At 40.3% G+C, this 13395-nt stretch overlaps 1 protein-coding gene across 10 annotated transcripts in view; it reads left to right on the forward strand.

Moving 5' to 3' along the window:
- Positions 1–13395, forward strand: part of Osbpl6 (oxysterol binding protein like 6) — a 186383-nt gene that overhangs the window by 51782 nt on the left and 121206 nt on the right. The window contains exon 2 of one of the 10 annotated variants that reach the window (XM_063259364.1): positions 1947–2014. The exons of the other annotated variants lie outside the window; for them this stretch is intronic. The gene's annotated coding sequence lies outside the window, so the exon portion shown is untranslated. The remainder of the gene's footprint in view (positions 1–1946; positions 2015–13395) is intronic. 10 annotated transcript variants of the gene reach the window in all.

The raw sequence follows: 13395 nt of genomic DNA on the forward strand, positions 1-13395 counted from the left end.
AACTCCAGTACCACCTTGTCCCATGCCTTCTTCCCGCTTAGATGTTCCGCACAAATCCACTCCTTGCTGTGACTCTGTCTTAGCTTAACTGTCTCCTCTGAGAAGCCCCCTAGTCCCATAGTCTTAAATTAGGTCTATCTTTTGCTTTTTTCTCAAAGTACTGTGCTTTGTTCTCTCTGACATTTAATATTTGTAATCATTGCACAGCTATTTATTTTTTAATCTGACTTTCTCATTAGATCACGGTCCTAATGTTTTTCTCCTTCATTGCAGTTTAAGGTTGTTGGTGGCTTTCTTGATCAGAAGGCATGAGTTAGTGCTCCTACTATATTTGCTTTTATGGTTTCTCACTGGTCCTCGTGCAAAAGAGAGAGACAAGGAAAGGAGAAAGAAATAATTTATTGCTGGCATGGAGGGGCTGCCGGGAGCATCCTCTGAGGGAGACAAAGTAAACCGCATACTTTTATTTCCTATTGACAGGGATGGAGTTAAAGGGGGCGGGCGGAATGACATACTGACAGTTGATTGGGGGAGTGCAGGTGCGCGTGAAAAGCAGAAAGTTCAATTTTTCGGGTTTGCAAGAAAAATGCAGAAGTCAGTGGTTAAAGGCAGGTACTGTCAAGCACCATGATGACTGGGAACAGCACACATGGGAAGAACCTTTCAGCTTCATCTGATTCCGAATGTCCTAGTGTTTGCTGTTAAGAGGGTCAGTACCAGTTATGCTTACTTTGTAGTTCTGGGCACTTCTTTAAGCATTTAATTTTAAATTACTACTGAGACTTGCCTCAAGTGGAAAAGGGAATGTATCCAGTGTATGAGCCCTACTGCACCGTGTAGACTAGCAAAAATAATCTGCTTTGATAATAAGAAAGATGTGTTTTCCTCCAATGGTGTGCTAAATTGCAGATCCTATGTTACTTTCTGTCATACAATGATTTAGATTGAATCATCGGTGAGGCTGTAGCTACCACATTAAAATGTGCTTTTCCAAAGTTTGTTTCATTTCAGAGGTAAAAGAAATGCAGACATGAAAAGACACGGTGGAAGGGACTGCACCAGCCCCTTACTTGGTGGCTGGACAGAACCCAGTGTGCCTTCCATGGCTGGTGGGTTTCTACTGTGTGAGAACAGTTTGGGGAATGCTGGCCTCTCCACAAAGCCAGGATGTGTTGGTTGATTTTTAGGGGGATGTCTTTCTCTAGACTCAGTAGCTGAATGCTCTTAGAACATGATTTCTTACTGTTTTCTTCTTAATTAAAAAATACGTATATATAGATTGTAACACATGGCAACCTTTTCATAATTGCATTTCTGCTAATTTGAAAACTGCTACAAAATGTGCATAGTTGAACTCTGTTGTTTGCTGAGAGTTTTGCTAATAGCTCAGGCTGGCAGCCTGCCCCAGGGATAAGGGTATTGCTTTCATTGTGTGCTGGGGTGGGACATAACACATACTGCAGCCATATGCCCTGCATGAAGAGGAGGCTGGTGCTTATTCCAAATCTATGTATTTAAACATCTGGGCAGAAAATGCTAGGTGGACCTGTGTGGCGTGCACCACTAATTAACTGCCACATCTAGCGGGAAACAAGTGCTGCCCACATGGAATAATTAGACACTATTCTGATCATTTACGTACAGCACTTTTCTGTCTTTAAAGCACATCTACACGCTCTGTGTCATTGGATGCTCACAACTCTATGGAACAGGTTAAGGGGAGAGGACTGGTGTTGTTAGGTCTCCTTTACTGATGGGAGAGCTGAGCTTCACAGGAGCTCTGAGGTCCTTCCAGGGGCATAGCTGTTAAGTGGCAGGACTAGCATGCAAAGCCATGTCCTAAACTCTAAGACCCCAACCCTGAATTTCATAGCACACATTGTAGATTCCTGTGCAGCTGGAATGTTGGCCTACAGGCATCTTACATGTAACCTCTGCTCTCTTAGCTCTGGAAGAGACCCTGAAATTTGACCTGGTGGCTGAGTCTGGAGCCTGGCCCTTCCAGCCCTGCCCCGTAAGTTGCACTCTTTTAGCATTTCTGAAGGCTTGCCTTACCACTGACCTTGCCTCACCTGTCCCTCTGCTTCCACTTTCCTTTCATGGCATCATTTTTTCTGAGTCCTTTCTTGGCTTCATCATGAAAACATTCCCTGCTTCCCTTCTGTGTCTGTTATTCAGCCCGTAACCCGAAACTTCTCATCAGCAAGCTCATTAATGGTGTCCAAGCACCCATATTTAGTACTCTTTCTGCTTGGTCTCTGTGCAGCCTCTGCTTCTGTGACCCTGTCACCATTTCCTGATTGTGTCCTCTCGTGACTTCTGGGCACCTTCTCTTTTGGCTGCAAGTACTCTTCTTCCACTCCCACCCTATAAATACCAGGGCTCCCAGGGTTGCCCCATGGCCTGGCATGGAAATAGATTAGCCTGTAGGCCATCTCCTCAAGTCCAGTGGTTACCTTTGTCACTGGATGAGGTCTGAGGTCTCCCCTAAAGAGGGGGACCTCAATTTGCCCTAGGTAGGTTCTTGATGCTCTTTATTAGAAAAACATTTCAGGATGTGTCAGTGACAGGTGGAGGCAGATGTATTAGTCAGAACTAAAAAAATATACACACTTAGAAAAGAGCCCTTGGAGTATCCTAGAGATGTATGATCTAGGATGTTTATCCTTTGAGTCTTCTTTATTGCTCACCTAATGTCTGTCACAGTACTTTGGGCTAAAGCAAAAGACTAATTTTATGAACTAGGGTAAAGTTCAAACTATTTGCATGTATTCAAAATTTAAAGATCAGTATGCAGCTACTAACATTGCTTCCTTGAGGATGGAAATCTATAGAATTTGTGGACTGACAGAACACAAGCCCAATTTATGCACTTACAACATCTTTAAGATTCAGGATTTAGGAGTGAGGAGCCTGAGGCGGGTGGAGGAGACAGGGTTAGGAGTGAGAAAGCATTGTAACCTTGGGTAAATGTGATTGTGTCTTGAAACTTCAGTTCTCTCAAGATTAAAATTTCTTTGACCGCCTTTTACCATCATTATTTTTTATCCTACCTCATCTCTGTCATCAAAAAGATGACCACTGCCTGGATCTCTAGTTCCTGATTTCTCCTGAAGTTATTGCCTATTGTGTCATACCATGCCAAAAATAAAGCTGAAACTCTCTCAGTCTGTTACAGCAGAATGATTCTCCAGTTTCGCAAAGTAAAAACCTTGGGGTCTTCATCGGGGGTCATCAGGTAACCTTGATGCTTTTATTGTAGAATTATTTATTGTGGCCTAATTAGCCTCCCTTTTGGTTCCATTCCACTTCTACAGTTACTTGCCTCTTCGTTTAGTTTGATAATAGCAGTCTCCTGATTAAAGGTCCCTGTCCCTGCCCATCTTCCTTACGGAGAGCGAGCAACTTCCCTTCCCAATCATTGGCATGTGTGATGCATGCAGCAAATGGTCAAAAATATTTCTGTGCAGTAAAGAAGAAGAAAGATTATTAGAGATGAGGAGAGAATCAGGGAAGAAAGAGGGGTGAGAATAACAAAGTTAGCTATGTACAAGTGCCAGTATGCAAAATGAGATTAATTATTCTACATAACAATGTGCATTAATAAAAAATTTCTTTTAATTTGTGAATGGATGAATCTGGTTTGTCTCCTTGCTAACTGTCCAGTCCCTGTGACCTGCCACCATGCACTTGGGTATTCAACTCCTTGCCATTCCCAGACATCATTTACTGTTTCTGCCATTTTCTTTGGTGTCCTTTATTGAGTTTCTCAAACCTGTTTTCTCTTGGACACCTGATAATGTTCTCTTCAATTCTCAAGGTGTAGTTTTGTCTTTTTTCCCATTTTCTTCGTTGAATTCAATTATTCATTGTAATCCGAACCTTTTTTTCCTATCTCTTTTTCTATGTTTTGTACTTCTGATTTTAGGTATTGTTTTCTTTGTAAAATTCTCTAAGGTTTGTGTGAAGGTATATAATTTGATTTTGAGTGTTACGTTATAGTTTTTCTCTGCTTCTGGATTTTTTGATGGGCTCATTTTCAGCATTTGCTTAGTTTTGTTCCTTTTTTAAAAATTTCTAAGCATTTTGTGGATTTTTGTTTAAGACTCACTCTCTTTCTGGCAGCATAAGGAGATTTGATTTCTTTAGTAGTTAGTGGCAGTAGTGGTGGCGGTGATGGCAGATGGCGAGAGTCTGACGTATCTTGAGTCTTTTTCTTTGGTGCAGTATCCTTACATTCTCCCTACCCTTTCACTGCCAAGGCGCCACTGTTTGTAGTTTCTTTTCCAGAAGTAACACTTCTTCAATCGCTTACTGTGTCTCACCTTCAAGCCCTCTCCTAGTGACAGCCAAAAACTGTCAGGTCTCAGACTTGTATTTTGCTGTGTTGGTGCCTACCACAAAACTTATATCTCTTTAGGGGCTTTTTAGTCTGTGCTCCATGTCCCCTGCCTGTGCATTTTCCCCACCTTCCTACCCCCTGATTTGCAGCAGCAGCTGGAGCATTATTGGAAGTTAGGGTATACTTCTTGGCTTCTGGGGGACTTAAAGTGTGTGGTGTCATCTGTCCCTGATAATGCTGAGTGGCTTGGGTCTCCTGATAGCATTTGCCCTCTTGTTGATTCTGTGGTCTTTTGGGAAAAATATGTACAGTGTTTTGGATTCATTAAGCAGCCCTTGTGTCCCATACCTAAAAGCTTCTACAGGGAAAGCTGTAATCTCCCTATGTGTGGATGAAAAACCAGGACTCCTGAAAGCTTAGTAACTTGGCCAGGATTGCTCTGATAGTATCAGGGTTTAAGAACATTGTGTGTGTGTGTGTGTGTGTGTGTGTGTGTGTGTGCACGTGCGTGTGTGCACATACACATGCACATGCCTACAGATATAGATACAGCTTCAGAGGAGAAAGTTTAATACCGTATAATGAGGCTTGCCTAGGACTGGGTTCAATCCCCAGTACTACAATCAGTAAAACTTTAACAGGGAAGAATAGAAAAAAATGTACAGAAATCATTTAATATCTTCCTACTTTCCTTCATCTTTTTACCTGTGTTTCATGCTTGAACTTGAGGAACTTCCTACAGAGTAGTTAAGCACATTTCTTGACCCACTCAGGCTCACATAGTTTTGCATTAAATTCTTCTATTTTCCACAACTCTGGTTCGTGTCTGTATGCTGTCCACATCCAGACACTGACCTTTTGGCACATTTCTAAATAAACACTTGTCATAAAAATCCCTAACTGAATGATTCAACCAGAATCTCGTATCAAGGTACTTAAATCCATAATGGGTCCACCTCCAACAGGAAATAGTTCTGAGCTGCATAGCTGGGTTATCTAACTGCTGCCAACCACCTATACTGATATCACTAGTAAACACTTGACATTTCAGACATAAAGTAATAGCGATAGCCGGTAATACTTTGTTGAGAGTACTGTGTGCTAGGAATCACCATCTAAACTTTATCATGACACCCAGGAAGGTTCTACAATAATTTCCATCTTTAGATGATGGAAACAGATGCCTGGGTACTTATCGAGAAGCTGGTAAATCTGACTGTGCTCTTCACAGCTATGTAGTGTGATTTCCAAGCTGAATTCAGAAGCTTCACTCTACAGCATCTAGCTTAGCATTCCCTTTCGTGCTAAATGAAATGCAATCTGCAAATTGGGAGACATTCTTGGTACCATCTTCTTTCATTTGCCAGTATACCTCAGTTTATCTTGGATAACTGTCTTTTTTTACTCCAGTGTTCAAGGCCTGCCAGTGACTTCCCCTTGTGCTCAGAGTGAATTTAGTAATCTCTACTCGACCTTGAAGGGCCACTGCTTGTCCTCTGGGCTCACTCACTTCTCTTGACTAACAAGGGCATACTTGTCCTTCCTCAGCTCTTTTCCTAAAACTTTCCTTAGCTCTCCTTCCCCTGAGGAACCTCCGCCTCCTGCTTTCATTTTAGATGTCATTTCCATGGAGCAGATGCCTCAAATCCTGTGATGTGAATCAGGACCCCCTTTATGTTCTCAGATTCCTCCTCGCACTGTCCCAGCACTGAACACCATTTATGAATGTGGACTCATTGGTGGGAATGTCAGTCTGGTACTTGCTTGCCCTATCCCACAGTGTTCTCAGAAGCCTGGGTGCCATGTTTGTCATGTTCACCCTTGAACTTCAGCTCTAAGCACTTGGTAGACATTTAGAAAATACTTAAATTTAAAAAAAAAAAAAAGAAGGTAAGTAGCATATTCAGTTCAGCTTATACCTGGGTATGAGATGAGCTGGGATGGCACCTCTCCTTTCTGATTCTCCATGTTTGTCTAGAAGAAACCTAAGGCCCTCCAGGCACAGGCCCCACCTGAAGCCCAACAAGAGATTGAGTAGGGGCTCAAGGAACTGATGGTGATCTGTACTGGACGTCTAAGAACTGAAGGATCCAGATCTCTGCTCTTTCTCAGTGGGAGAATCTGTTGTGATCCCTAATTGGGGTGGAAGGTTTGAATTAGACCTAATTTGTAAAGTTTGTATTTGGTAAGCCATCAGTCTTTTAGTAAAGTCCAACTTAGCAACAGTTACTATGATATCGTTTTCTTCTTCTTTTTTGTCCTGTTCCTTTCAACTAGAGGAATATCTGTGTTTAATTTTCTGTGGCATAAAATCCCATTAACTGTGAGTGTTCCGTTTTCTATTTGCAAGGACTCTCCATGAGATCAGAAAGGAGCTTGTCAGGGATGCTTTGTGCTTGATTACTTAGAGGAGGCAGCACCCACTGACAGCCTCTGCAAAGCTGAGGTACATCCTTGTGACCATCTAACCTCTCTCCAGGATACCTGTCTTGGGTATCTTTTTAGGCCTGCTGTAATTTTGGTTTCAAAGGCAGCTGTTTTTTCCTGTCATACATTCTTCTTGCCTAAAGCAGAGAAGCTACAGAAGAGCCACAGTGATTTAAATTCTAAATTCCTGTAACAGTGACAGTGCCTCGTAGGCACTGGTGCCAAGTGCAGACAATTTCCTTATTTCTGCTTTACTGCGTTCTCTCTATCAGACTACATGTAATTGTGGCAGCAGACAAATGTGTATGCTTGTCATTATGTAATTTTGCCTTTTGAAATGCTGGATTCCAAGCAGATATACATTATCGTATTTCCATGTGTGTGTCTATTTGACTGGGTTCTTCAGACTATCTGATGCAAAGGGCCATATTCTGTTCAGACTGCACTTGGAGATATGAACCACTACACCAAAAATGCTTCTGGTCACTTAGACACTGCACAGGCTGAGTAGTAATTTGCTAATTTAAGGGTTGGAAATCACCATTTTCTTTGGCGAATTGGTGTCAAAATGGAGTAAAGCATTGAGTGTTATTACTTTATCTGTCCTTTACAAAAATGTTATTAGTACTTTACAGCAAGGATTGGCAGATTTTCTTTGAGTCAGATTGTGAATAGTTCACAGGCTATGGTTTCTCTGGCCAGCAATTCTCCTCTGCCATTATAGTGTAAAGAGCAGCCATAGACAGCATACAAAGAAATAGGTATGCTGTATTCCAGTGAAGCTTTTATAGCAAAATAAACAGAGGGTTAGATAGGCTCATGGGCCAAAGATCACTGACATAAGTAACACACTTGAAAGTGTGGAAAGTTGTCAGGTTAAAACAAAGCAAAAAAAGACAAGACAGGAGGGAGGAGGGAGGAGGGAGAGAGGGCGGGATGCAAGAATTTCCTCAGCACATGTTCAGTCCTAAACTAGACTTTAGAGAGACAGTCTATGTTAGACAAGTCAAATTACATTAGATATTGTCTGTATCACAGATAATAAGATTGAGTTACTTGAGGCTACTTAAGTAGAATCAAATTTAGATAGGAAGAGAGATGTAAATCTTACCACATTCCTTAGAATTATTGCTCACATTTCCAGGCTATCTTTAGTCAGCATGAATTAGATTTCTGCTCTTCTTTTCTTATGACTTAGTGGTTCTTTATCCACAACCACATCTTAGAATTGTTTTATATTTCTACTAAAATAATATGACTTTTGGCATGCAGTGCCCTGAAGATCACCACATGTAGCCCTGACACAGATATCAGGACGAGAGACACTGGTTTCTCTGTTGCTCCTGGACATTTCTGATAGCGTGGACTAGGCAGAATCTACACAGGTGGCAAATACCCAAACTGCTGTATGAAAATAGTTCTTCCCCTTGATGAGTGGTGAGAAGTTAAGAGTTTGGGCATCGCTTTTGGAAGAGAGGGAAAATCGATGATAAATTGAGTTGGTGCTCATTCTCTTCTGTGAAACATCCTCTTGCAGGACATACAGATGATTGACTATGACCTGAGTAAGTGTCTACTCTTCATTCAGTGGTTTGGTAAAATTTTAGATCTGACTCAACTCTTTCCTTCTCACAGTTGGAGAAATGGAAGTTGTTCCAGTAATAGCATCATGCTCATTCTCCTACTGCTGCCTTATGCATGTTATAGATTCCAGAAGGATAAACTCATTACCTATTGATTTTATCATTTGAATTTTAAGAATAAATAATTTTTAGCATAAATGTTTAGTATTAAATGCTACATTTAACACATGCTTATACTTAAAAGTGAATCCTTGTTTATTAGATATTCAAATTTAACTGATGTATTATATTTTATTTGGCAATCTTTTTAGGGGCACACAAAATGAAAATTGGGAAAGAGTAGTTAGTGGTAGTTTGTAGAATACACAGTTTCTAAATTCTAGCACAAATTGGGTGAGTTTATTATTAAATATACTGGACAGTGGTATTAGTCTTTTTTACAGGGATATCTGCATTCTATTTCTTTTGTTGTGGTGACATATGGGGAAGAAACTCCCAACCTACTAGATGTCTAATAACAGTTCATGTTTTCTAAAATTGAAGAATGAATTATAGCAACAATGAAGGTTAAGAGCAGAATATAACTTATTGGGGAAAGAAAGCCTCTGTCTGAGAGAGAGACAGAAGGGGTCCCGTGTGAGTGGCCAGGTATTAGTATTTTTAAGCAGTGTCCCTAGGTGACTGCAGAAAACCCTGGGACCTGCTGTTTTATAATGCTCACTCTCTGAGGTTTTCTGAAACAGAATTTCTCAAGGAGATACAGTGGTCCTTTGGAATCAACATCATTGCCCTCCATGGACTGAGACTCCCAAAAGGTTTGCTCCTTTGACTCAGTGGTTGAGTGATTCAGAGGCTATCTTCAGGTCCTATTGCTTACCCATCCTCTCTTCAGATTTCCTTCATATCACAGTGTGACATCCGGACTAGACTTAAAGTAATGTTGGGAACAACATTGATAAAGTGGACACAGTTGGGGAGGGGAATGACAGAGAAATGGTTCCCTCCAAAATCCCTTAGAGATTCCATTCCAGCTCTCTGTTTTCACTCATTTCCTTTCTTCTCCCCCTTTTCACTGCTTCTTTCTGAATGGAATCACTTTGGAGGTTAAAATAACCTTGGAAAAAATGATTTGATCCAACATCCTTGGAATTCATTCAAGTCTTGGTGTTTGCATCATTCATGGTGTGACCTTGATGTCTCCAATTTCGGTGCTACAGGAGAGGGCAAATCAGTTGAGAGGCTCAGCTCCTCTTGGGCATCTCTTCTGTTGACTCAGAAGGACACTTGGACAGTAATGTGGTTTCATGGACTAACAAGGAAAACTTTCCTCTTTGATGCAGGAAAGCTGTAGAGCTCTGTGATGAATCAGAGGAAAAATTAGAGAGTTAATGTTTCGAGAAAGCAGCAGAACTTGCTAGAGAAATGATCCCTCCCATGGAAGAGAGATGATAGGCTGTAGAGGGAGTTAGAACCTAGAACATGACTTCTGGTGTGCTGTGGAATTGGACTAGATAAATTTCTTGTCAGGGTGACAAATGCAATGGGGGCTTTAGCTTGAAGCTTTGGTTTATTTGAACGTGATCAACCCTTTTGCTGTGGTGTTGTGTAATCTCCTGTACCCTAACAAAGGAGCAAGAAGTTGGCAGTTGTGAACTTATTTCTGTTTAGCTGTTTCACAAATAGTAGCTCAGATGGTCTTCCTCAGGCAACTCCTGAAACCCCGCAGTTGGTGGCCTGAACTGGCGCTTCTTAAGGAAATCATGTGGGAAAGAGTGGCTGGGAGAGCATCTGAGGCAGCGTGAGGCCAAGTGGTTTTCCAGGTCATTTCGCAGCAGAATTGAGAAGCCAAAGAACTTGCTCTCCAAGACTGGATGTTAAGCGTTGTGGAGCACTGCAAGGAGACACTTGGTGCACACATCTATTAATTGAAGATGACATCAGTGTAAAGAATTTATCCAAATGATATTCTTGTAAGTATAATGTCGAGCTAGAGTGTCCTTATTTAAAACCTTACTCTGATGTGCTTACTCATTTTGAAACTCAGCCCAACAACAGCACACCAGGCCAGACTATTTGTTTGCTTTTCTCCTGACTCACCGGGATTTGAGCGGAGGACACCTGCATAATTGCAGTTGCAACTTATGGTCTCTTTTTCTGTGTGCACATGCATGTGTGTGTGTGTGTGTGTGTGTGTGTGTGTGTGCGTGTGTGCATGCATGTGTGTGTGTATGATTGTATTTTGTGATAGTTGCACCTAAGTTAACCTAGAAGACAAGTTAAAAAATGAAATGAGAGTTCACTTGTGCACTTTAGCTGGCTTCCTTGAGTTGAAGGTACATACTCCTTAAAGTTGGAAGGCCGACCGTCTAGCTGTCTAATTTCTATGCCTAATCGAGTCCCATTAAGAGCTTAATGTCTGTTGTCCCTAATGCAATTTTATATAAACTAATAAACATTACTTGGCTGGTCAAGCTTCAGTGGGTTTTATGATACTTGATTCTCAATTACGAATATACAAATTATCCAGAACAGTTAAGATTCTAAACCAGCTTCCTTCTAGAATGTGTTTTTAGACATCTTCTCTTGGTTAAGCTGATGTATGTTGAAGAATCAGACACTTTTTTAAGGCTTAAATTTTTCATTATTGGGAAGTTATGAAAGATGGATTATATAGTATCCTTTGTAATCAAATATAAATAACATTTGTGTCATCCATACTTCTGGCTTATCAGGTCTATCACTATGTTTTCAAGCAGGAGTTTTTGTAAAGTGAATATATACTGTGTTTCTGAAGAAAACACAGTAGAGATATCTTCAAATATAGAATGTGGCCTGTGAGTAATCACAGGTTTTCACTGTTGTGAATTTGTTTCTCTATTGCCTCATTGTTCAGAAATTATGTGTGTATTCTTTGCCTCACTTGGTATTTAGCAACAACTCAAGATTAATTGGAGTGAGGTGTGCAGGAGTTGTTACCTCTAGTTCGTAGATGAGTAAAGTAAGGCTCAGAAAAGTCCTGCTTTATCTGGAGGACCGTGTTTAGTGTAGAGGAGGTCGTCTCTCAAAAAGACCTTTGATTGTGGAAAATTTCAAGCATGCACAAAGCAAACAATGGCATGGGGAGCTGCAGCTAAACATCACTTACCTGCCACAATTATTGATGTTCTGTCATCCATGTCATCTGTATATTCACCACCTGTCTCTCCGCATGATGATAGCATTGATGATTTAAAAATAGTTTCTAAACTATTTTAAAAATAGTTTGTAAAGCAGAGTTTACACACACTAAAACGTATTAATCTTGGCTGTACAGTTTTGACAAATGGATATAACCTATGTAACCTGCACTCTGTCCTGATAGTTCTGTCTCCTCGGAAGAGTCCCGCATGCCCTTTCTTAGCTCCCCAAGGTATCTAGGTAAGTGTTCTGATTTTTTCCACCTGCGACCACTTGTTCATGAGCCACATGTGAATGCAGTCCCTCAGTGTGTGCTTTTTTGTGCCTGGCTGCTTTTGCTAAGCATCATGTCTCTTTGGAGCCAGAATTCAGTGCTGTTAGTGGAGATTTAGAGCTGTATCTTCCCACCCCCAGCCCATCTCATACTTACACAAAGATGATTTCTTGAATGATGGAGAACAACATCATCTTATCATCTCTTGAGCTTACATAGAGAGATTAGCAGCTTCGCTTGTCAAGACTCCATTGTTCTGTCCAGTGACAGCTGACTTTGGAAGGTTCCTCTAGAGAAGATGCTACACTGTGGAAATAATTCTCCTGTAGCTGACTCAGTCATTGACTTGGCAAGGAGGTACCATCATCTCTCCTACCTCTACTGATTTCCTATAATATGTTTTTTTGGAGTTGTTTTGATCAAATTCTTTTTTAGATTGTGCTGATTTTTTTAAGGTCAAGTACTGATAATTGTGAGATCAGAAAGCCATTTACCTGTCTCCTCATTTTTAATGGGATTACTTAATAGTTCATTTTTGCTAATTAAGTAGACGAGAAGTGATCAAAATAGTAGTTACACTACTGTACCCAGAGCTTGAATTTAATTTAATTTCATTTAATTTAAAAGAAACTAGTCAAGAATCAATAGTATCATTAGATCCTTACGTATTTTTGCTCAATGGGGAGTTTTGTTTAAATTCTTCAACTCAATTGTCTCTGTTAGGCTGGAAAAGGAAGAATTATCTTTATTTTTAGCTCTAAGGGAAGAAATATTTAAGGTTTTATGCAGGAAATGCTCATAAGCAAAGCAGTGAACCCAAGGATGAATTAATTTACAAATGTCTCTGGCTCATTTGACAGCAGTAGTTCTTTCCCCCAAAGAAAGTTTATGCATTGATCTTGGTTAGTTTCTTGTAGTTCTTTAATTAATGGGAAAAAGAGAACCCAAAAGTTAAAATTAACTTTCACTTTGTTCCTTTTCCTGTTTGGATTAAGACTGAATCAGTTCTGGATGATCTGTTTTCCTTGAAACTTGTGGAGAATGTGATCAGCTTTTGGTAACCATGACAGCAATTTCTGATCATCACCAGGGTCCCATTCGTTGTTAGGAGATGTACAATGGTAACCTCTTAGATGTAGCCCTCTTCTGCAGTTTTTAATTGTGATATTTCTGTAATGAGTTACTGTCTGTATCAAGGCCTCACTTCCTGGAGGCACAGCATGTAACTGAAAACTTGGATAAATGCTTATTGTCTTTTATCAGTTTCAAAATTGCTTCCTCCAGAGTTGACCACTTTTTTAAAAAGTGATCATCATAAACTTATGGATTTAAATATATTTTATATGATTCATTCTATTTGGAGTCATTATGCCTTTTGATCAAATTGTCCCATTTGGGCTGTAGAGCTGTCTTCTAATTGACTTTCAAGCATGTGTCTTTTCATTCCTCTTTTTAGTTATTTAATAATATGGTTCAAATAATGTTGATAGGCCAGCATGTTCCAGTCTCATTGAACTTTTTGTTCCCAGATTTGGAATTGGTCACTTCTTTAAGGAGTTCTGGTTCTTTTTTTAATGAAAATGGTATTAGAA

This window comes from Cavia porcellus, unplaced genomic scaffold (assembly GCF_034190915.1).
Source record: "Cavia porcellus strain 051 isolate PalLab524CR breed Dunkin Hartley unplaced genomic scaffold, mCavPor4.1 scaffold_12, whole genome shotgun sequence".
NCBI classification, from domain to species: Eukaryota; Metazoa; Chordata; class Mammalia; order Rodentia; family Caviidae; genus Cavia; species Cavia porcellus.